Raw genomic sequence first — 23,839 nt, forward strand, 5'->3', positions numbered from 1 at the left:
CATATAGGGGTTTCTCACAGTAGAAATGGTGCCTGATAGCTATGTCGTTTGACATCTGTAATTTATTTTCTGTTAGCACTTTTTTTATAGATACAAAGTATCTGAAACATATCTTGTCCCTGTAACTTGAATTAAATATACTGTGAATGCTAAAGTTATGAGAGTGACAGATAACTACGCTTGTAATCTAGTGAAATATTATGGTTGACATTTATGTACTTAGAAAACACTGTTCAATATGAGTAATAATTCAAAATTGTTCTCCAGCTAGTCATATTATAGTTTTCTCTTGAATTAGATAAGACTATTGCCTGATCGAAGAATTATGGACTTTATAAAACTGATTTATTTTCTAATTGTTTGGTACAATACAGTGACATAAAATCAATTCCAAATTCAGAGTAATTTCCACAATTGGAGTTTTTTAAATATAATATTAATAATTCTTAGGTACTAACAAATCATTACACTAATCAATTATTCATACCAATAATGGAATAATTGCGAATACAGCATTTATAATCAGGAAGTAAACGAATTATACACATTATTCCGTTTTTATTGTTTCTACCAATGGTAGCTGGTGGTCTTTTAAACAGAACAAATGCATTTTAGGCCTACATCATAAAATTAGTCAATTATGGAATTATGTTGTTTATAAGTAAATTCTCCCCTCTTTTCTTTTTGCAGAAATGGTCTGTGGCCCTGTCATACTAACTGGGAGTCTTTTCCTGAGACTTGACCAGTTTTCTCTCAATGGCAAGCAGAGCAATTTTACATAAATGGTTTTGGCCCATTATGTTGCAGATTTACGACTTGACTCATTTTAAGCAGGAGAAACTCCTGTCTACACCTGCCAATGTAACTCCAATTGTTGTCACTAAAGACAATAGCTTATATAGCTGAGGCATTGCACCATCCAACTCCAAACATCAAGAAATCACACAGCTCACCCATGTTGTTCTGCAAGTCACAATTTGAATATAGGACTTGGAGTTCAGATCTCAGTCTCCCTGAACCAAAGAAATGGCCATAACTTTTCAGGACACTTTGGAATGCCTCCTCAGGAAACACCCATCTCAATTCATCAACCAGGATTGATTAGTTTTATGAACTGCATGCTTTCCAAATTTAAAAGACGCTGAGAAATCTGCTCCACAAGATTGTCTAGGATGGCCATTGACAGATTTATATAACACTTCTAGGGATCCAGCAATTGTGACAGACACCGACGCTTTTGCTTAAGCTCATTTTGAGGGTGTGATGTGAGACTTGCTGCTTTTTCATAAACAACTTTGAAAACCTCCTTTGACCTCTTTTCCTTTGCAAATGCAAGGAGACACTCAATTGTTTGTTTGCAGTAAAGAACATCCATAGTTCTCAACTGCACAATGTCAAAGATCACATCAGTTTCGGAGCAGATTTGTTCATATGTGTTGTGGCGGACAGCTGGTGGAAGCACTAGGAGGGGGAATACCTCCCCCGGGGCATGAGAGGACAGTCCCCATGGATTGCATCGGGGTCATGGGCTTAGAGCTTCGAAACTCAACCCTGCTGGGGCCCATGGCCACCACCAGGGGGCGCCTGGACAGTTGTGGAGCCCTGGACTACAGCACTCCTGCCACAACAGGAAGTGCTGCCAAATGATTGTCAGGGAACACCTGGAGCGCTTCCGGGTGCAGCATAAAGAAGCCACCTCACTCCATTCGGTGAGTCAGAGTTGGGAGGTGGAGGACAAGGCTTGTGTAGAGAGAAGTGGGGGCGGCAAAAAGAAAGAGAGCCAGTGAGAGAGAGAAAAAGGGTCTGAGCAATAATGGTGTTGGTTTTTTATAATATATTTTAACCTTTATTTTTTCAACTTTGATTTTCCGCACTTCCTTATGGGCATTTCCAATTTGTGACATTGGACAAGGTACCTTTCTGGGCAAAGAAATCTGAGCAACCCAGAAATCAAGACACCATGCATGAAGTGTCTGAAATTTGGTTGTAAAGAAGAGACCTTTGGAAAAGATTTGGTACTCAGGCAAGCAAATGATCTCTTAGGGAAAACAGTTCTGATTTTGAACTTTTTTGAATTTTTGTGCTTTGACTAGAGTTTGAATTTGTTCTCTTAAGCTGTTGAAAGATCACAAAATTTCTGTGCATTGATCCTGCTGCATACATGACTATTCTCCCACTCTGACCTTTTAGAAATACCTTTAAAATCCCTGCCATTCACAAATAAAAAGAACCGTTCTTCCTTGTGGATTTCAGGTTTTCTCATCAAACACTGCACTAATGAGGGCATACTGAATATGCATGAGACTTAACAAGAAAACTACAGATGTGCAAAGTTCAACAAGTTAAAATCTTTAACTGGATGTGTTTAATTCATAGCACTTATGGCATTCTTTTAGAAGAGATATAAGTGTGACATGCCAAAAGCTGGACAATCCATCAGGCAACATAGGTGGCAGAGTAGGGTGTCATTTTATGAATGTTAACAGTTGTCAGCTCTGGACACTAAGGGCTGCTGTTTTGGTAACTCAAGGGGCATGTGCTCCAGACACCAAGGGGGATAAGGTCCTCGAAGTCCAATAATACTGAATTTGTGCTATGAACACTGAGGGGCATCGTTTTGGAAAGTCAAAGCACACACGTTCCTGTCCCACCTAGACCTCTATATGCCCATTGGTAAATTTAGTAGGGTTAACTGGTGAAGAAAGAGGTGAAATTGTAAAGGGCAAGGTACAAAATTTAAGATGGATGTATTTGTTGAGAACTTAAAATAAGCAGAAAAAGGAGCAAGATAATGAACAATGGTCAACAAGAGTCCAGCATTATAGTTTCACATAAAGGAAAGCATATGCTGATGCTATTAGAGCAAATGGGCTACAGACTTTAGTAAAATAAATTGTTTATTATAAATACTGAAGTAAAAATCAAAGCAATCTTGAATGAAAATGAAAATGGTCAAACAATCAATGTTTTCAATGCACAGTAAAGATAGAGATAGCTATAGAAGTAGCTATACAGGAAATGGTTGAAAGTGTTCCTGCAGGAAGAAAATCATTTGGGATGGCGGGTAGAGAAAGAGTAAAGAATCCTTCCATGGCAGTTTAAAAGCAAAAGGGAAATCAAGGTATAGCTGAACAATTAGTGTCCTGAATGGATAAATGACACAGATATTAAAGATTGAAATGTGCAACATGTAGAATAAAATTGCACATAGTATTCAAGAATGAGTTAAGCTGGTGAAAGTAAAGGCTGCTTGATGATAAGTTGGGTAATTTGATAAACTGATCCACGTGGGACTGGGAGGGCCAGGTGTGATTCTTTATGTTTGTCTATTCTGGTGCTGCAGCATGCTGATAGTGAGAGCCAGCCAGAAATGTGGCAGTTGATTGATAATGGGCTTCCCTCAAACAGTCCCTTCTGTGACCCAATTGCAATGTCATCCTAATCTAACTTTTTAATGGATTCAATTGTGTTCCCTTTTGAAATCAGTTAAATCAACACAGCAATCACATAGAACACAGAGTACGGGTATTAAAATCTATCTTTGCTTTTTACCTTAGTACAACCTATAATTTATTATGAAAGGTGTCCACTGAAAATGAATTTCAATCACTGGTTGCACCAGTTGCACAAGGTAATGTGGATGAGTAGATTCTGTTATATTTGTTTATTTGAGAAAATGCCACAGGGCAATAAGACCATCCAAGTGGCAAAATGAAATATTCAGGTCCAGTGAATTGAAAACTTTTGGGAAGAGAGATAAGTAGTAGCTTTGTTTTGAGTAATGGGACTAAATATTCTCATATAATGTTCCCTAAGTGACCAATGGCTATTCAGAGGTTTATTTAAAATAGTATTGTTTCATTTTCAAGGCAGTAGTCCAAATAACAATTCAAATGTAAACTGTTATTTACAGTATTTATTTGTTTGTATAGCTGCCTCACAGTCTTCTGGGTGATCTCTTGAAGTACATGTATGAATCCCAATGTTACATGTGGAAAACTGAAACTGAACTTAACATTTTTCAAAATGGCTAGCATAATGAGACATTTAGGCTGTTGTAGTGACATGCTGATCAGCACTGCAAAGATCAAAATCTAGACTCTAGGCTAATGTAATGTCTGAATCTGTGAGACCTATTTTCAATATTTATGAAAAAAAAAAGATGAAAAAAAAAATCTTTCTTCAACCTGAGATTCAATGACCTTGGTTCATTTTCTTCAAAGAACATATTAAGGAATAGAACAAAATTTTATCAAGTACATAGTGTTACCGCACCTCAACACAACTACATTACATTAGTGGTGTTTGGGTCTATCAATCCGTGAGCAATTCAGGTGTGAAAACTGTTTATGAAACAAAAACGATATCATTTTCAATATTTTTTTCCTAATACCCTTAAGCGAATCCCATCATTTACACAATCAACCAACAATTTACATCAGTTACTCCATGGCCACCCAACTTTCAACAATGCCATTCACTTTTACACACAATACATAATCCCATTTGACCAATCATTCTAATTTCTAAATACAAAACAAATGAAAAGCTCTGTGTGTGTGGCTCTTTTTCAAAAACAAACCAGTATGGCAAAGAAAATCTATGCTCAGATGCCTCTAGAAATCATTTTAGAAAGTGAGAGAGTTTAAAGGAACACCCACTTTGGAAGACAATGAATATTTAGAAAACAAAGATCATGTTTATATCAATCTGGAGTCTGGCAGTGAGTTTGAACAAGAGGTAGGATTGACTCTCAGACAGCAGGAGAAATATGGATGTCAAAAAATGATAAAATTCAAAAGTGTTCTTGCCCAAGAAGGAGCTACCTTCCCTTGCTGCCAATGTGATAAAAATTCACCTAGGGCTAATGCAGAAGACAGTTATTCATATCCAAGATACAAGGTTTTCTTCTATAATTTTTCACCATCTAGAAAATCATTTTGGACTGTATACCCCCCCTTTGGAGGGGAGGTGTGTTTTTGGAATGAGATGGAAGGAAATTGACCAAATAAATTTACACATTGTAGCAGGAGACTGGGCATCCTGGACAGACTAGAAGATAGTTCATTACCTTGATGCGCCAGGCGCAATGATGTAAGTGGATTAGCTGGCAGGACAGGACATAAATCTGTACCTGATCAGTATGATTTAATGGAATGACTGAGAAAAGTCAAGGATCTGGAGTGATTCAATCCCCCATACTCTACTGAAATTAGAATTGGTCCTTGTATGGTAACATGATTGGGACCCCAGAGGGGTGTTTGGGGCTGTCCAGAAGTGCAGCCCTATTGGGGTCTCAGTGGATTAATCTATGTTAGGGAGATGCTCCCTACTTTTTCTATTGCCCAGAAGTGCTTCCATGAGGTCATAGTGGGACACCAGAAGAATTCCCTGGTCCGACTTAAAAGGAATCTGCTGCCTCACTTCATTTGAGTCAGAGTCAGTAGACAGCAGGCAGAATGCAGCGGAAGCTGTAAGGAGGAATATTTGCTCGATTTATTGAAGAATTGTGACTGATTTCTGGAGAGGTATTTGTGAAATGGTGTTTTGTGAAAATAAATACCCTATATTTCATCACTGTATTACTGTGTCTTGGGTTTATGACTCAGCTGCACCCCCTTGTGGTCACAATTGGTTTAGTCATCATACTTTTCTGGTTGTCTACTTGGCAGAAGACCTGCAAAAATGCAAATTTATTATGGCCAACATCCTGACCAGTAATCCTACACCATCGGCACCACACCTTGTAACCACTAATGGGCACGAAATTAGGCAAGAAAGTCAGCTGGTGGGAAACCAATAGATCTGAGCGGACCCCTGGTTGCCATCTGGGAGTGTGTATATTTCAGAAGATAGATGGCCAATGTACCAGCTGCAAGTATGGGATCCAAATGGGCAGGAAGATAACCTCGCAGGAAGGACTCTAGATGGCCTTTTTGACTGGAAGGAAAATGAGGTACATACCTTCGAAAGCCCCAAACCACACAAAGATTTGAGACAACCTCTGCGTGCGCACTCCATGGAAATGGAGAACATGTTATATTTTACAGCTCTCCAGCACAAAAGCTGTGAGGCAACGAGAGTATGGAGCGATGCTGACATTGATAACTGGAGCGAGAACCTGCAAGGCTGGACAAATTAGTCCAAATACCCCGCAGAATAAGTCAGTATAAGTGACTTTCCTCTTTTCTTTTCAATAATGAATTATGGATACAGCGTTTGAGTCGTGCTGACAAATTGTGCAAGACAAAACAGAATGCCCTGGCAGAGGACTTTCAGAGTCAGCCTCCTATGATGCTGCAGAAAACCCAGCAGAGCATGTGTGGGACCAATGCATGCCTAGAGACTTGTGAAGGCCCACCAAGTCCCAAAGTCCCACCCAAAGTTTGTAGAGCCCAGACAAAAGTCACATTAATCTACAGCACCTGAAGAACTTCAGCTGGTAAGCACATTACAATCTATATTAAACAATTTAGGAAGATTTAGGAACAGCACAGATGGAGATCAAGGAGACCACAAAGGCACCGGTCAAAGCAATGGAAAAATATTTGTGGAGCACAGGATTAAGGCTGCCCTCCACTACTGATTTCGCCATAGAAGTAAGTCAATCCTGTATGGGACATGATGAAGAAACACAGTGCAAAATGGTCCCTAACAAAGCTGAGGGTATCCATATAACACTTGTTTTGGCAGCTGGATCTAATATCAAAGAAAAAGGTCCCAAATAGGAACCTCAGGTCTTGGAGGTCTCTACTCATGGGGCCAGATCTTGTTGAAAAACACTGTATCCATTAAAGCACTGGCAAGTTTTTTCCTGATGGATCTGGTGTTTTTCAAGAAAATCCAGTGTTTTGTAAGCATTGACTTTGTGGAATGGATTGGACAGCCAAGGGGATGACGATTTAGGGCCTAATTCAAGTTTGGCACAGAGCCACCAAAATCCTCCATGACTGTTCAAAATTGTTTTGATTTCATATCCAAATGCTTCTCAAGAGTCAAAGAGGTCATATCATTTACTGATGTGAGTATATGATTTTTGTTCTTTTCAGAGTTTGTTTCAATTAATTTGCACAAGGGTGTATATATACAAGTATGTATTTATGGATATATTCAAGCAACATATATACAGTATATTGTGATGGAACTGGGCCACCAGCAAGCCCCAAACCCCAACAAATACACACAAGCACAGTCCCAGGTTCAAATAAAGGATGGGTTTTGTTACAAAAAATACCTCTTCTAAGTATCACAAACAGAAGTTATCTTTGTCACGATTACCTCTTCTCTCTCCATCACACTAACACCTCCTAGCTCCAACTCACCTGGACAAGGAAGTGCGGTCCCTTTTATTGAGGACCCGGGAGTACTTTCAGTGCCCAGGCCACTGCCCGATGGAAGTATTTCCAGGTCATATGAAAGTCCCATGAACTGGGGAAAGCATCTACCCATAGTGCCCCCTTGTGGCACCCACAGACCTCAGCGGTCCTGTGCTGCCGGACAACAACTCCCGGCATTCCCCAGCCGACGATATGTAGGGCTGCTGCCATCTAATGCCTGTGGGGATCAAACATCCCAGAGATACAGTCCTTCCCTGTCTTCATCTTTTCTCCTGGTCAGGGAAGGTATCAAGTCCTGCCCCGGTAGTGAACCATCAGTTTTGTTTGGGATGTCCATCCATCCATTTGGGCCACCTAGTCAAGGTGTGACCTCCTTCCCTCTCTTGGTCAGGATGCCTTTATGTTCCCTCGAGGCCTCGCATCCGAGTAAGGGATCTTCCTGAACCAGATACCTGTCCATCCCGTGTGCCACCTAATATATATACAGTATATATCAATAGCTCTGGAATGTGATGAAGCAGTTTCTTCCCTAATGCTCCTTTCTGGGAGCTCTTGAACCCAACACCGTCAATAATGTAACTGGATGAGCTGATCAGTGATGACACAACAAAGCAAGGGGATGGTGCAAAGTGCAGACGTGCTTTTATTAAAAACAAAGTGCAGTGCAATCAAAATGTCAATAAATAAATAATCTGTTAAAAACCAGTGAAAAGGTGAAGGTTAAAATCCAATGAATAAATCCGTAAAAACAAGGTTAAAATACTACAGCTGGAAGCAGTCCTTTAAAACAAAGCCTGGTGCATTCTTCTACTGGTGGCTCCCCTTCATCTCACATCCAGGCTATGCATCAGGAGAGTCGCCCTACCTGCAGCTGACCTTCTGTTCCTGCTGGTCTGTTCGCCCTCCAGACCCTGGCTCTGGTGGGCTCCACCAGACCGTGACTTGGGCTCCCCAGCGACCAGGGTGTTGGGGCTTTCACCTCCCAAGTCCCAGACTCCTGCGACCTTATGCGGCAAGCCAACCACCTTCTGGTCACTCCTGCTCCTCCAAAGCGCTCAGCAGGAGCGACCTCTTCTAGCTGTCCCCCGAGTGTCAGCCAAACACTCCCGAGGGGCTCTTCTTTCAGCTGCCTGCTCTCTCTAACAAGCCTGCCTTCACTTGCTCACTCACACTTGCACACACAGGCTTTCAGCTTCCTGCTGCCTTCTTCTCCCATAACCTCCGTCCACTTTTTTATTTTTTCTCCCCCTCTGCACTCATGCTCCTACTATATACTGTATACTGGGGATGTGGTTCAGGTGTGGCGATTAGCAGTTCCCGGCTTCAATTATGGATGCAGACGATTCCTCAGCTGTACACATAAGCGAGGAAACGCCCACCTCACGTAGCGTCCGAGAACTGCTCCAGCCACACTACCACGCCCCCTCTATAATTAGCGATTATCTATTGAAAAATTGGGCTTTATCATCTGAGCCATGGACCCGCTATACCAGATGGAAACTTTGTCTTATTCAGGTTTGTTCAAGATTAATATGATATATTTCACATATGTCTTGCTTATTACTTATTTCTACACAAAAGTTAATTTTTATCACAAGAATCAAGTAATACTTTTGTTGAAATGTGTTCTAGCAGACTTAAATAGTAAATATTAAAAATATGTGCTGTCTATATTGTATCCTCATGTTTAGAAACTGCTAATAATTAAAATCACACATACATTTGGTTAATATTTGTGTTTGAATTTCAAATCTTATCAAATATGACTAAGTGAGAAACATAAAGAACTGAATAAAAAAAAATCACAACCTTAATATGCATAAAAATTGTGTTGTACTTGGCCAGGTAATTGCTATCAACATAGGAACTCAGAGCTTATGCATAGAACATTACTGTGTGGAATACAGAACACAATTATACTGCTAGTCAATCAAACAGGACAGAAATACTCCAGCAGAATTATTGTTTACTAGAAGAAACTGTTCAGCTTAACTGTGGTTCTGGATATTATGCATATAATATACAAAACACTGTTGTCAAGCAATCAGAACAAAAGAAACAAAAATAATAGGCATAGAAAATTTCTTATGTTTAAAATTAAAATCTTAAACTATTCAAAAATAGTGTTATTAAGTCTTAAGAAAATTATTAAACGTATTGTGCTAAATCATCAAAACATCACAAAAAAACAAGGCAAGTCAAGTCAAGTTGGGGTGCATGCACTGGTACAGTGCGTTGCCGCACCCACTACATGACGAAACAACTTGGGATCCCGGTTTGCAACCCCCCAGGCAGACACGTGGTCCAGTCCCACCCTCTGGAATGACCCTCTATCTGCCGCAGCCAGGTGTTACTTGGGTGACCCCTTTGCCTGGTCCAGCCACTCGGGTCCCCAACAATGAGTATCTTATAAGCCGGATCACCCTCTGGGAAATGAGCCACATGGCTGTAGTGCCGTAACTGATTATGTCTCCAGGTTTGACAAGATTATGTTGGGGATCTCTAGGCCTCTTGGGAACCTCTGGAGACCCTATTTACTAGCAAGTATAGGTAGCCCAGATTTACATCTTTATGCCTTATCTTTTTAGGACAATATTTGTGCTCCGGGGTATATTTCACTAGACAAGTTAAGGATTTGGTGGTCCTATTACTTTAGAGAAGTATAGAAATGAACACTGGATAGGATGTAAAACACCCACTACATTCACAGCCTCATGCTGGGAGAAAAGAGATGAGTACACTTTGGGAGGGTGCATTCTTTTAGCATTAGTAACTTCAGGGGGCAAGATTTAATTCCCATTCAAGTCCTTTTCCATGTAGAGTTTGCAAATTATTTTGTCTGTGTGGATTTTCTCCAAGAGCTCCTTGGCTGGAGGTCATTTTAACAGCAACAGAGTGATAGTCAGTCATAGGACACATTCATGCACGTAACTAAGCTTGACTAATTTAAAGTCTCTGATCTATCTAATGACATGTTTTGGAGATGTACACTAAAACTGAAGTACTCAGAGAATGCGTATGCAGACAGGGAGAGAAAGTGGAAATGTCACAAAAAACAGTTGTTTAGGCCAGGATTTAGAAGTCAGGCTAAATATGATTATTTTAAATTGTGGCCATACTATACGTGAATAACAAAAATGCCCATTGGCTTTGATCTCTTAAAACAGAATTTTACAAAGAGCATGAGACCCTTAGAATATATTGGACTAAAAAAAACTCCTTTTTTAGGAGTTTACTTAGAGCAATTTATAAAATCGATTACAATCAGCACTGTTGGTTGAAGCCTAAATGGTGGGCAACAAATTAAAGCACTATTAATCAATTTATTTTGTAAATCTCTGTTCATAGCATACAATATAAAAAGGCTCTGTGAAGCAAAGTATGTGGATATTGCAGAATCCTGGAAGGTTACACATTGATGTCATTATCTTAAAAACAGTTTCATAATGACATTTGATGGGAAAAACAATTAGTAATAAGCTGCTTCAGCTCCTAAGAAAATTAATTTTCTAAAACCCAGCTGCGGTGAGGCCATAAATAGATCAATATGATGTGAAATCCCTTGAGAACATGCTATGCTACAGAATTATTTACTCTAACAATTCCTTATTGCCTAGTTTTTTTTTTTTTTCTAAGCAAATTAGTGTCTGCCAAATCTCTACTGGGCATATTAATGAGGGTTTGTTCAGGGATTTTATCCCAAACAGCATTGGCGGAAATACATTCTACTCGTCTTTCTTTTCAGGATTGCTACGCTTCTCTGTTCAGATCACTGTGCCATCTGAAAATAACAGTGCTCTGTTGATGAATAACAGAACACTTCAACAGGCCTGTTTATCATTTCACCCAAACTTTCTCAAATCTAATCAGCTTTGCTTGAGGATACTGATGTCTTATTTCTTTACAAACCAGGCTTATCATTCAGAAAATGCTGTGAAAAGAAAGGCTGAAGTGGCACTTTATTGTTATTAGTTTAAATTACTGTTTTTAGGTATCATTCATTCAGTACGAGTGATGCAGGAAAGCCTTGTAGTGTGTAAGCATCTGTTTTTATACTCAGGTGTGCATTTGAGATTCTTTCTAATGCAATCAATGAACAGTCATACTTTACATTTAAGTGCTTCCTAATTAATAGGCAGCAATATTTAAACACAATCAACATGAATCTGCACTGGATCAAACAGTTTAGGCAAAATAAGCCATTTTTCTCTTTCAGTTATAAAAAAAAAATTGGGCTCTCAAAAAAAATGAAATTAAATGTTTATAATGATGTATTTTTGTGCTTCATTAACAGAAGACAAATACTTATTCTCTGGTTCTTTTGAGTGATTTTTCATGCATCATGCAGCACATTAGTGTTTGCCATTTCTCACCACCACGACTTGTGTATTTTGGCTTTCATTGCAGTTGAGATTTTATACTAATCAATTGCTTCAATTATAATGAAAATTACAATCAAACCAGGTTAATTCAGTTCAGGGACGTGGGCCAGAGCCAAGTCCTGGCAACACTGTATGCAAGACAGAAAATAACACGGCCCAGTGTGGCAGCTCAACACAATGCTCATTCCTACACACAACAAAAAAGGGGCAATTTAAAATAGCTGAGCAAACTAATATGGGATATGGAACGAGATTTGAAGTATGCAGATGAAATTACACACAAACGTGGGGAGAATGCATAAACTCCAATTTAATCATTCCCGTATTTAAATCAGTCTTTATTTTGTACGCTAAGGCACTTTATAAAATACAAAAATTGCAATTTAAAATGGCAAGCACAAGATACTCCATCACTTTTCCATACTTTGTTTCTCCACTATGTGTGTATCCAGATGCTATCCTGACAGTAATGTTTGCCAAACAGGACATATCCCTGGACTGGGCTCTATGAATCACATTCCACACTTGTGCAAGCATCAACACTGCAGTTTGGTCCACCTGTGTTCAACATCTGCACACCACAGCTGGAATAGCTGATTCACCAACATGACCTCTTGTTCTGCTTTTAAATGCCTCGTAATGAAAGTTAACTCCTGGTTGGTTATTAGGTAAAAACAAATTCACTTTCTGTATCATATGATATAAGTGAATGGTCATCTTTTACAGTGCCTATAAAAAGTATTCATCCCTTGAAACAAGTATGCAACATTGAACAACACTGAATAATTATCTGGTGTTTTTGACGCTGATCAAAGATAAACTCTTTAATATGAAAGTGTAAACAGATCTCTACAAAGTGGTCAAAATTCATTACAAATATAAAACATAAAAACATACCCCCTCAATTTTTAATTGATGCACTCAGCTACGACAGCCTGAAACCTGTGTGTGCACATCTCTCTCTGTCAGCTTCACCCATCTAGGCACTGCAATTTTTACCAATTTTTATTAGCTGAACTGCTTGAGCCCTTTCAGGCTGCATAGTGATCGTGAATGAATGACCTATTCCAAGTCCAGCCACAAATTCTTAGTTGGACTGACATCTGTACTCTGACTTGGCTAACATTGTTGTTTTAAGCTGGTTAACTTTGGCTTTATGCTTGGGGTTGCTGCCTTGCTGGAAAAGAAATCTTCATCCTAGATGCAGGTTTCTTGCAGATTGTATCAGGTTTTCATCCAGGATTTGACTGTATTTTTCCTCACAAGCCTTCCAAGACCTGCTTAGAGACAGAATGTTGCACCACCATGTTTTATGGTAGGGATGGTATCTTTCTGATAATGTGCAGACCAAGCATGGTGTTAAGTCTGATGGTCAAAAAGCTCAAGTTAGGTCCAATTCAGACGATAAAATGTTCTTCCAGCTGACTTCCAGAGTCCTCCATGTCGCTTGCTAAGATGTATGTTGTGCATTTTTAAACACTGCTTTCTTTTTGCTACTCTCCCATTAATTTGCAACTGGAGAAGCACCAGTTGTTGTATGCACAGTCTCTCCAGACTTTTTATTGTAGCTTGTGAGTCCTTCAGAGTTGTCATAGGTCTCTTAGTGGCCACCCTCACTAGTTTTCTTCTTGAATGATCCCTCAGTTTTTCTGGAAACCTTCTCTAGGTAAATTTACATCTGTGTCACACTCTTTCCATTTCTTAATGATTGATTTAACTAGATATTTGGTGGTTTGAATATTTTCTTGTATTCTTCACCTGGATTCTGCTTTTCAGTCACTTTGCTTAGGGTGTTCTTTTGTCTTCATTGTGTAGGTTAGTCCATAATGCTGACTCACCACAAGCTGTACCTTCCAGATAAGGTGTTTTTGTATTAAAATCAATTGAACCCTCTTGACTACAGACAGGTGATCTCTATTGAACTAATTATGTGACTTCTAAAACCAATTGGCTGCACTAGTGATGGTTTATGTATCTTCTCTCTCTATATATATAATTTGCTTGAACATTCTGCTTGATTTTGCGACTCATCGTGCTATGTATCGTAATTCGCTTGCAAGGGGAATCGTGACATCAGGCCCTCCTCACTGTCCTGTTTCACTACTACACAGGCAGAGTCACAGGGGATGGCTAGTATTATATATATGACCCCTGGTCCAGCAGGTAAGTACAATTATTTGAGCCCCTAAGCTGTCTTCCATTGTCACGTGTGTGACAATATAATAATCACATGCTTTCAGTATGTAGAATGTCTTTCTTACAAATATGAGATGGTGTTCGAGTCCAGCATTTCTTTTTCTTTCCTCCACTGAAGAGAATATACTCTTTTGCAGCTTCAGCTCTTGGCCCAATTACTGCAATTCACTTTTCAGTGTCTTTTTTACTACAAGTAGCAAATATGACAAGAAGTTCAAAATGTTGCTGTTATAGTTTTGACAAGGGCTAAGTGTATTGAGCACATTTTCAAAAGTACTCATTCTTCTTTGGACCAATTTCTCATTGTCTTCTTGGATGATTGAGGGGTTACCACGTGTACACGAATTTGTAAGGCAGACACAGGCATCAAAGGGCTCATCAAAGCTCTAAGACAGAAAGGGACAAAAAGAGAGACACAAAAGTATGATTTGGGTGGAATCTGGCAGTGTTCTCTCAGAACCAAATATAGCAAGCAAACCACTAAGGACTACTAATGTCTGACCACATGTCAAAGAGAGTCATTGGAGAGTTGGCAGATAGCCTGCATTGTACAGGGCAGGGAATGATCCCAGGAAAAGAAATTAAATCATTTTGATCTTTTAAAAGATGGACTGATAGTGGTTCAGTTATGTCTACCCAAGCCTTACGGTGGCAGTTAATTTTCCTAAACAAAAAAAAAGAGACTGTGTCATGCTTTTATGTGAGACCATTCAGAAGTTGCCTAATTGACCCATCTCTTTAAGAACTAGAGCATGCTCTGAAGTACAGTAGTCTGTCTAGTCACCAGAGGGAATTGTGGTATGCTGGCTTCAAAACTAGATAGGCACCCAAGTAAGCCTACAAATAACCCTACCTGGAAGTGCCACAGAAATTACTTTAAAGCTGCATCAAAAGAAGCTTTAAACCCGTGAGCTCTTTGAACTTACAGTCAAAAAGTGAGACAGGGCAAAGGTGGAGGACAAAACTTTTTCATAACTTAAGGAGGGTTAAGTAGACAAATCAGTCCACCTACTAGGCAGAGATCAACACACATGGATAAAGGCTTGCTGCCTATTTTGTGTTCTGCCTTTGTTTATTACTCCTTTTTGTGTTTAGTTTTCAGTGAATGTGCTATTGTGACAGGTGTCTGGTCACACTCACAGGAAATCTAACTTAGACACCATTAATATATCCGACTACGCCACCCAGTTTTATTAAGAGACTGGGAACTCTTGAGATTTACAGAAAATAGCACACAGGGTTCTTTAAATTGGATGGTGAGTAAACACACAATGAAAGACACAACAGTAATTTCAGGAAAAGCAACAGTACCTTCTATTACACAAGACAATAAAGTAAATTAAAAAATAAACAAACATAACAAAATCATCTAACAATATCAGGTACGAAATTGCTTTTTTTTTAAAAAAAAAAAAGGAAAGCACACAGTTCACAATCTGAAAGTCTGTTAAAAACAAGAATTGGAGGATACAACCTTTAGTGATGCAGAGTCCAGTTTACACACTGTTTTACCCCAACACTTAATCGTTCAACTGTCCACGGATACACTCTGTTCACTGGACACTCGTTTCCCAACAGAAGTTTTGTCAAATCGTTGAATGCTTGTCAGCGTCTCTTCATCGTTCCTTTTTTTCCTACTCTGGGCTCCTTATGTTGCTGTGACCTAGGCACGCCTCATTTCTCGTCTGCCAGCTTTGCTTGGTTCTTTCATGCGGCTTCCTTGTCTCGCTGGACCCACAACTGGTGTTTCCTTGTGGAGCTGTCTCTTCCTCCCTGGAAGTAAGTGTTGCCATCCTTGTGCCTCACGTAGTGCCAGCCAGGTACCCTCGTCTGCCTACGAGCCCCTGTGCTCTGTCCAAGTGTCTTGGCAGCATTCTCAGTGGACCATCCCTCCTCTGCCTTCTCCTGCCCAGGAGTTTAAATCTCCTTCAGTCCCTGCCGTTGTCAGTCCTGGACAATCTGCTTAAACAATAGCACATCTAGATTTCCTGGGTTTAACAATTAATGAAAACACAAGTTAACAAAATGTATTGTTACCAACCATTAATGAGTACAGATCTGCTGATTAGAACCCAATATTGTCAAACATGTTAATTTTCAAGTCAGGTAAATACAGACATCCTCCAAGGAAGGAGCAGTTCTGTTCTCACAACCTGGATTTGTTTGTAATCTCAACCAGCCAAAAACTTCAAAGTGGTGACTCCTTTGCAGTACAGAAAATGCCTACATCCTGCAGACAACCATGACAACATCAGTAACGGGATTACCCAGAAAATTTGCATTTTAACTTCTCACCCCCAGTCCTAACAATGGGTGCCTAATGGAAACACCCAGTGTACAAAAAATGTCCCCCTCTGACACTTCTTTATCTTCTTGGCATTATTATGTCTTTAATAAAGTTTGTATCTGGACCTCACCTAATAATATATCTATATTTATAAAGTTGTAGGGCTTGTCTGTCTGTCATGCAAAACGCCATGCATCCCTGGCCTTTGAATCTTAATCTTGATCTCAATTGATAGCTTATACCATGACACATGCAATGTGACCTAGGAGCTGGGGAAACGTGGGCTGGTGGGACCACCAGACCATAAATCACAGGATACGCATGGCCACTCACATCACTCTGCTACTCATTACAAGTACGGATGACCAGTTACATCCCTAGTATGACATGAATTGGACTTCAAGTCCCTTGCACAACTGGCACAGATGTGGCTGCTCACCAACCTGCACAGGATTTGCACTGTCCCATGCTCCTATGTGGTACTTTACAAATACTGGACACAACAAGTATGGCTGGCCGAACACACTACGGGGTCTAACACAAATACGATTTCTGAATTACACGTATGATCCACTGCAACCACGATTTAAACCTTCGAAATGACATGCATGTCCCTTCACAGCCCTGACAGGCAAGTCCATCAGCGCACACAATGTCCTACATTGTTAGTGCATCAAGTATAGCCAAGCGATCACGCTGCAGGTCTGACATGAAACCATCAATAACTAACAACCCTCACAACCGGGGCAGAGGATAAGAAACACGGCAACAGCAATCAGAATTATTCACGTAAGTCAGACATTTGTTAACATTAAAAAAGTTCTTAGTACTTTCTGCTCTTGATCATGATGACCTGTGATTGTGTGTGTCCCGATAGCCACACACATGCTCCCTGTGAAATTCACTTCTCGGGGCTAGCAGAGCAATGACCAGCGGAAAAACAGTGCCATCTACTGACTGTCAATTACACTTCATCACAAAACAAAAACACAAACAAAGCAATGGTTTGAAGTAAAGCAACACACTGTGCAGCAGCAAACTAAATGCAGGAAACAGTTCACTGCCGACCAATGAAATATAGTAAGAAGAAAATTTACCGCTATACATTCTACAGCAAGATGTCGACCTGAATATAGCACCACTAAGCTACACGCTGACACTCTGGCCCATCGATATGCCAGAATCAACCCCCGATACAGACAGAGGCCCTGCCAAACACAGCGACATGTATCTATGCATACAAATAGATCTTCTGCCACTCGCCACCCAAGCCTGGTGAATATTCATCATTGTTGGTTAGATGAACACTACTTGGACAAGTTGGATTAGCTACATCCTTACTGTGGAACCAACAAAAGATGATGTTTCCAAAATGGAAATGTATTGCTCACTCTGTGTGAACCATTATGCACACTGAAGAACATTATCTCTTCCGAAGGAAGTACAAAAAAAACTATTTGGAGCAAATTTGTGAGTCCATGGGAACCTCTGAAAATGCATCCTTCAATATCTGGAAAGACTAGATAATCTTCTACACTTAATTCAAGCTACATTTGGTCCATCTATTAACCCTGATTTCATTCATTGCATCAAAAAAATGTAATCCTTTGCAAAAAAATAACAACTGTGTTGACATAAACACATGCATTATATGTGACCTCATGAAAGGCAAAGAAAAGATGTACTTCATTACAGTTAGTATTACTTCTGAAGATACAGATGAACAATTTAACTTGCTTATCAAATTCATTCACTCCTTGACACTATCTGGACTACCACCTCACACACTAACTCTAAAAAAAACCTTTCTCTTTACCTTGCACAGATCACTGCACCGAAGACCACACAATACCTTTCAAATTGAACACAGACATTCTCCCATTTAACCAGCCATTTCAATGACAATCAGTAAATCACAAAGACAAACCTTCAGCAAAGTTAGCCTGCTCCTAGATTTGCTTGTTCTCTCTCAATTATTGCTTTTCCACAAGTCTCTACATTTGAGAACATAAAAGTCACGATTTGACACACGTTTCTTCAAGGCAAAGTTAACAAACATTTTTACATCACTGATCTGGTTTACAAAGAATTCTTGTGTTCCTTACTTCCTGTTTTGGTTTACTATGCTCTTCCTCTTTTTTTCAATACATTTCTTTTTGCTTTAGAATTTCACTTTGCAAACCCCCTGACTTTGTTTTCAACACCTCTTTCATTTAAGGACCAGAGGCACGTGTGTTTCACTAGTATAATATAAAAGCAAGACGGGGGCTACAAAATGTTCAGAGATCACATGATGTGCCTTGTAATATATTTTAAATATTATATTTAAGGCAGTTTCTTCAGTAGGAGGCTATTCAAATTACCCATCACCTTTAACATTCTTGATGTTGATCAGACAAGAGCAAGCCGCTTCAGTAGTTCTTAGTCACTTTAACAGTAATAGAGGCAATACAGCTGGCATTTTGTTCTTTGATGTCAGAAGCAACAGTAAATCTGGGTATGCTAATGCATTCAAATATGTATTATTTATATATTTCCTGGAACACACTTGCAGGGCATGTCAAAATAATGTATGTTCATACAGTAATAATTGTACTGTGGTCATAATTTCTCACTGGCCATATTTTTCTTCAAGGGAATGAGTATAAATTAATTCAATGTAAACACCGCTCAATGCTTGGCATTTAAAGTTGCAATTCAATTGACTTACTATATGCTGCCACAGCTTGTACTTCACTGCAGCTGACAATTATGCAGTAGCTTAAGGATCCTGCTTGGTACCAAGTTGAGCATAGGCCAGTATTGTTTCATTAAAGCTTAAATCAGCACTGAAACCTGTCCATTTCTACAGCTGGGTCTTTTAGTAATTCATTTTTTCCATTGTTGTAGTCAAAGAGAAATGCTGATTTCTGTTACAAACAGTAAAAGGGGTTGCTCAGATGAATCAGATGGATTAACAGTGAAGAAAAGACACGGTACCTTACATTCTACTTCTTCTTTCAGCTGCTCCCGTTAGGGGTTGCCACAGCAGATCATCTTCTTCCATATCTTCCTGTCCTCTGCATCTTCTTCTGTTACACCCATCACCTGCATGTCCTCTCTCACCACATCCATAAACCTTCTCTTAGGCCTTCCTCTTTCTTCTTCCCTGGCAGTTCTATCCCTAACATCCTTCTCCTGATATACTCAGCATCTTTCCTCTGCACATGACCAAACCAATGCAATCTCGCCTCTCTGACATTGTCTCCCAACCGTCCAACTTGAGCCGATCCTCTAATTTACTCATTTCTAATCCTATCCATATGGGATTAAAAATTCTCATGCGGTAGTGTAGCATTGAACTTGACCCAGGCTGATAAGAATATTAATCATCAGGGTATGACGGAACAGCAGTGAAAGAGAAAAGTCATGAAATAACATGTCCTTGGTATTAAAAACATTTTTGCTAGTTGACAGTTTATAGGTCAATCAATTGGCCTGTCCAAAATGGCAACATAATGGGGAGAATCCGTTAAACAGGAAGTGATCTGAGGGCACTAACGCTCCCAGCTGCCTTTCTTGGCAAGCTAAAAGACTTTTCAACTTTTCATGCTTTTAGTGACTGTTGTTTTATAAGAGGAACAACTGCTTATTGAGAGATGGATAAACATGAACTGATGGCAGCTTGAAGGCAGCTTGCTTGTGCATGTCTCCCCCAAGGTGAATATGGATTTGACAGGAGTGATTGCATTTGATTAAAAAGAAAATAAGGAAGCAGTGAAAAGGAACAAGCTTATTATATGATTAACTCTTCAGAGCAGTTGATGAGCAAAGATCTGGGATAAAAACTGAAGATTTTTTTTATCGATTTGTCATTTACAATTTAAACAATAGAAAATATTGATGGGTTAGTGAATCATTGAACTGTAAAAAAAGCAGAAAATGCTGCCATTATATAGATCTAAAATCCTGGGTTTGAATTCTCTGATTTGTGTGTTGACTACACATTTCCCCCATGTCTGTGTGGGTTTTCCCTCATGTATTATAATTTTCTTCCAACATACCCAAGAGCATGCTGGTGAAGTTGATTAGACATTCCAGATTGTCTCTACGTGATTGGGAGTATAGGTATGAGTATATGATCTAGCTGCATTATCTAGTACAGTGTCAATTTTAGGACATCCTCCCTCCAACAAAACTCCATCCCTGCTTCCAAGAAAATGCCATCCACTCTCTTGCACAACTCCTTTCTCCCTTTCTACTTCTGTCAAAAGTAAAATTCAATAAGGAGTAATGATTCTGAAGAATGTGTCTTTCAAAGAAAAAGCACACACGGGATTAATGCAATTACCGGTCCAATTTAATGCAAAGAGAGAAAGTATTGCATAAAATATGTTGTAATGATTAGTAGTTGGTAAAATGTCAGGCTGCCTCATCACCTTTTGTGGCCTCCTTACTGTGTTTTCATGTTTTGTGTCTGAGTAAGAAAGAAGGAGAAAGATTATGATGAAGGTCAGCAGCATGCTGGGCAAAAGAAAGTGGTGTTTTTTTAAGAGGGAAAGGAAGCAAACATAACTTTGATATAACAGGTATGAGAATATGTTGATACACTTGATAGCTTTGGTTTGGATTTGCCATATACTTTTTTATATGTCCTCTTTTTTAAAATTCTTTTTGTTATTTTTTTGTTTTGTTTGTAGACGTTGCTCTGTTCAGAAACTATACTAAGATAATTAAAATATTAAATATCAGTATATTAATATTATTGATAGTAGGGAGCAGATTGAAGAGATCCTGGAGAGGTGGAGATATGCTCTAGAGAGAAGAGGAATGAAGGTCAGTAGGAACAAGACAGAATACATGTGTGTAAATGAGAGGGAGGTCAGTGGAATGGTGAGGATGCAGGGAGTAGAGTTGGCGAGGGTGGATGAGTTTAAATACTTGGGATCAACAGTACAGAGTAATGGGGATTGTGGAAGACAAGTGAAAAAGAGAGTGCAGGCAGGGTGGAATGGGTGAAGAAGAGTGTCAGGAGTAATTTGTGACAGACGGATATCAGCTAGAGTGAAAGTGAAGGTCTACAGGACGGTAGTGCGGCCAGCTATGTTATATGGGTTGGAGAGGGTGGCACTGACCAGAAAGCAGGAGACAGAGCTGGAGGTAGCAGAGTTAGAGATGCTAAGACTCACACTGAGTGTGACGAAGATGGATAGGATTAGAAATGAGTACATTAGGGGGTCAGCTCAAGTTGGACGGTTGGGAGACAAAATCAGAGAGGCGAGATTCCATTGGTTTGGACATGTGCAGAGGAGAGATGCTGAGTATATTGGGAGAAGGATGCTAAGGATAGAGCTGCCAGGGAAGAGGAAAAGAGAAAAGCCTAAGAGAAGGTTTATGAATGTGGTGAGAGAGGACATGCAGGTGATGGATGTAACAGAACAAGATGCAGAAGACAGAAAGATATGGAAGAAGATGATCCACTGTGGCAACCCCTAATGGGAGCTGCTGAAAGAAGAAGAAGATTAAAACAGTAAAGAGATATTTAAAAAGTCATAAAAAACGCACACATACACCTGCTGTGGAGTACAATTTCAATTATCCTTTTTTGCCACTGGGACCAGTAATTCAATCCATTACAATTTTAGCAGCAACAGGAGACTAACCACGCTCAAAATGTCATAATCTACATAGGAAGCCTTAACACTAGGCTGACAAAACTGTGCTAAGCAGAAATGAGTAGCTGCCCAAATCAACTAGCAAGAAAAAGAAATATTAATAAAGTGCAAAATGAACAGGTTGCTTTTAGAAAAATTGCTTCAAGATAGTGCAAAATTGTTTGTCAAAAAGAAAAAAATTGCCCAGTTCAAAAAATCAAAAGAATAGGCAGATTCTCTCTGACAAAACACTATGAAACTTTTTTTGTATATAGGCATTTAGATTCTAATGGCTCCATTATTTTATATTATAAATCTGTGTTTAATATAATGAAATTAAGAAATAGACCGTGTTTAGAGGTTAAAATACTATGATTATATTCTGGTATTGCACGTTTGGCATTTATAACGTAATCTTAACTTTAGTTATTCCTTTAGACATGCAGTGTTTTAAGACTTTGGATGCTACACAGTCTCCTCCATGGTTTTGATGGACATATGTCAGTGTTGTTAGGCGCATTTGCTCTTTTGGCTGTACTAAGGACTTTGATACAAGTTTTGGTAATCTGTTTGGACAAACTGCGCTTCATTAAAGCAGTATGACCTATGCCTCAAAGCCTCAGTGTCAAACGTCCAATCCTTACTCAGCTCTCTCATTGTGTGCATCACACTGAACATGGACAACAGTAGGAAAGACAGAGAGCTGTCTGAGGAGGAGAGAAAGAAGGTAATAGCCAAGCATGGCAATGGTAAAGACTACACTACCTGTTCTTGTGATCATAACAACTAATACTGTTAAGAAGTTTAAGGTCCATGGGACTGTAGTAAACCACCCTTTCTGGCCCAGAGCAAAAAAATCATAAGAGTAGGCAGATTCTTTCTGACAAAACACTGTGAAACTTTTTTATATTTTGTTGTTTAGATTCTAATGGTTCCAATTTTTAGAATTGTAAATTCTGTCTTGAACATGATGAAATTAATTAATAGGGTTTCTCTTTCACTGGTGTTTTGACATCCAGAATTAAAAAAATCGAAATAAGCCATTCAATGGTCACATTTATGAATTGCTTTCCTGTTTGTTTTTGTACTGTTATGATGGAAAATTGTAGCGGTAAGTTGAAGAGATCACATGAAGAAACATAGCTGAGAAACAAGCAAAATTCAAGACCGTAAAATGACAGGAAATATATCAGAGTCCAATATATTACACAAAAACCAAAGTTAAACAGATGTAGCAAAAAAGATCAAAACCAGAGAAGAAAAAAGAAAACACACATCTCACAACCTTTTCTTTGTTGTTGGTTACTCGTAATCTTGGGTAGAAATAGGACATCAGTGGTGACATTTTATCCTGCTGCACAAGTGATGTCAATGCGTATCCGATATATTTCCAAAGTGATGGATCAATAAATCCTCACAAAATGGTAGCACACATCATAAACCAAAATGGCATCAGAAACAACACAAATGTTTTTTTGATAATCATAATTACAAGCAGAAATTAGAAACTTTTCTTTTGTCTAGATTTCCTAGAAGTCAAAACCCTAAATGACTAGGAAAATCGTATATGTTGGGCAAAGAAAAATGAGGAATAGTAATTAAATTGGAAAGTGTCATACAATAGTTGTGTTTTCTAAATTTCTATAATTTCAATTCACTTTCTCTCCACTTGTCCTGCTTGCAGGTTGCAGTTTTCTGATCCTCTTGGGGAATTCCTCAAGTTTGTAATCATATTAGATAGTTTGATCCTAGTAATCATAATCAAAAGCGATGATGATTAGGATGTAGATGGACTGTCAAATTAAAAGCTTCACCTGAGACCTTCATCTTGCTTTACTACCACAGTCTGATACAAATGTTGCAAAGGTACTGCTGCTGCCTAATTAATGTTGTCATGATCACACCTTAACTGATCATATAAACAGCCCACCCCAAATCTACAGAGAAATAGACTCTACTTTCTGGAAGAAGAACCTGAGCTGCAATATCTAAGTAATAATTTGC

This window comes from Erpetoichthys calabaricus, chromosome 4 (assembly GCF_900747795.2).
Source record: "Erpetoichthys calabaricus chromosome 4, fErpCal1.3, whole genome shotgun sequence".
In the NCBI taxonomy this organism is placed as follows: Eukaryota; Metazoa; Chordata; class Cladistia; order Polypteriformes; family Polypteridae; genus Erpetoichthys; species Erpetoichthys calabaricus.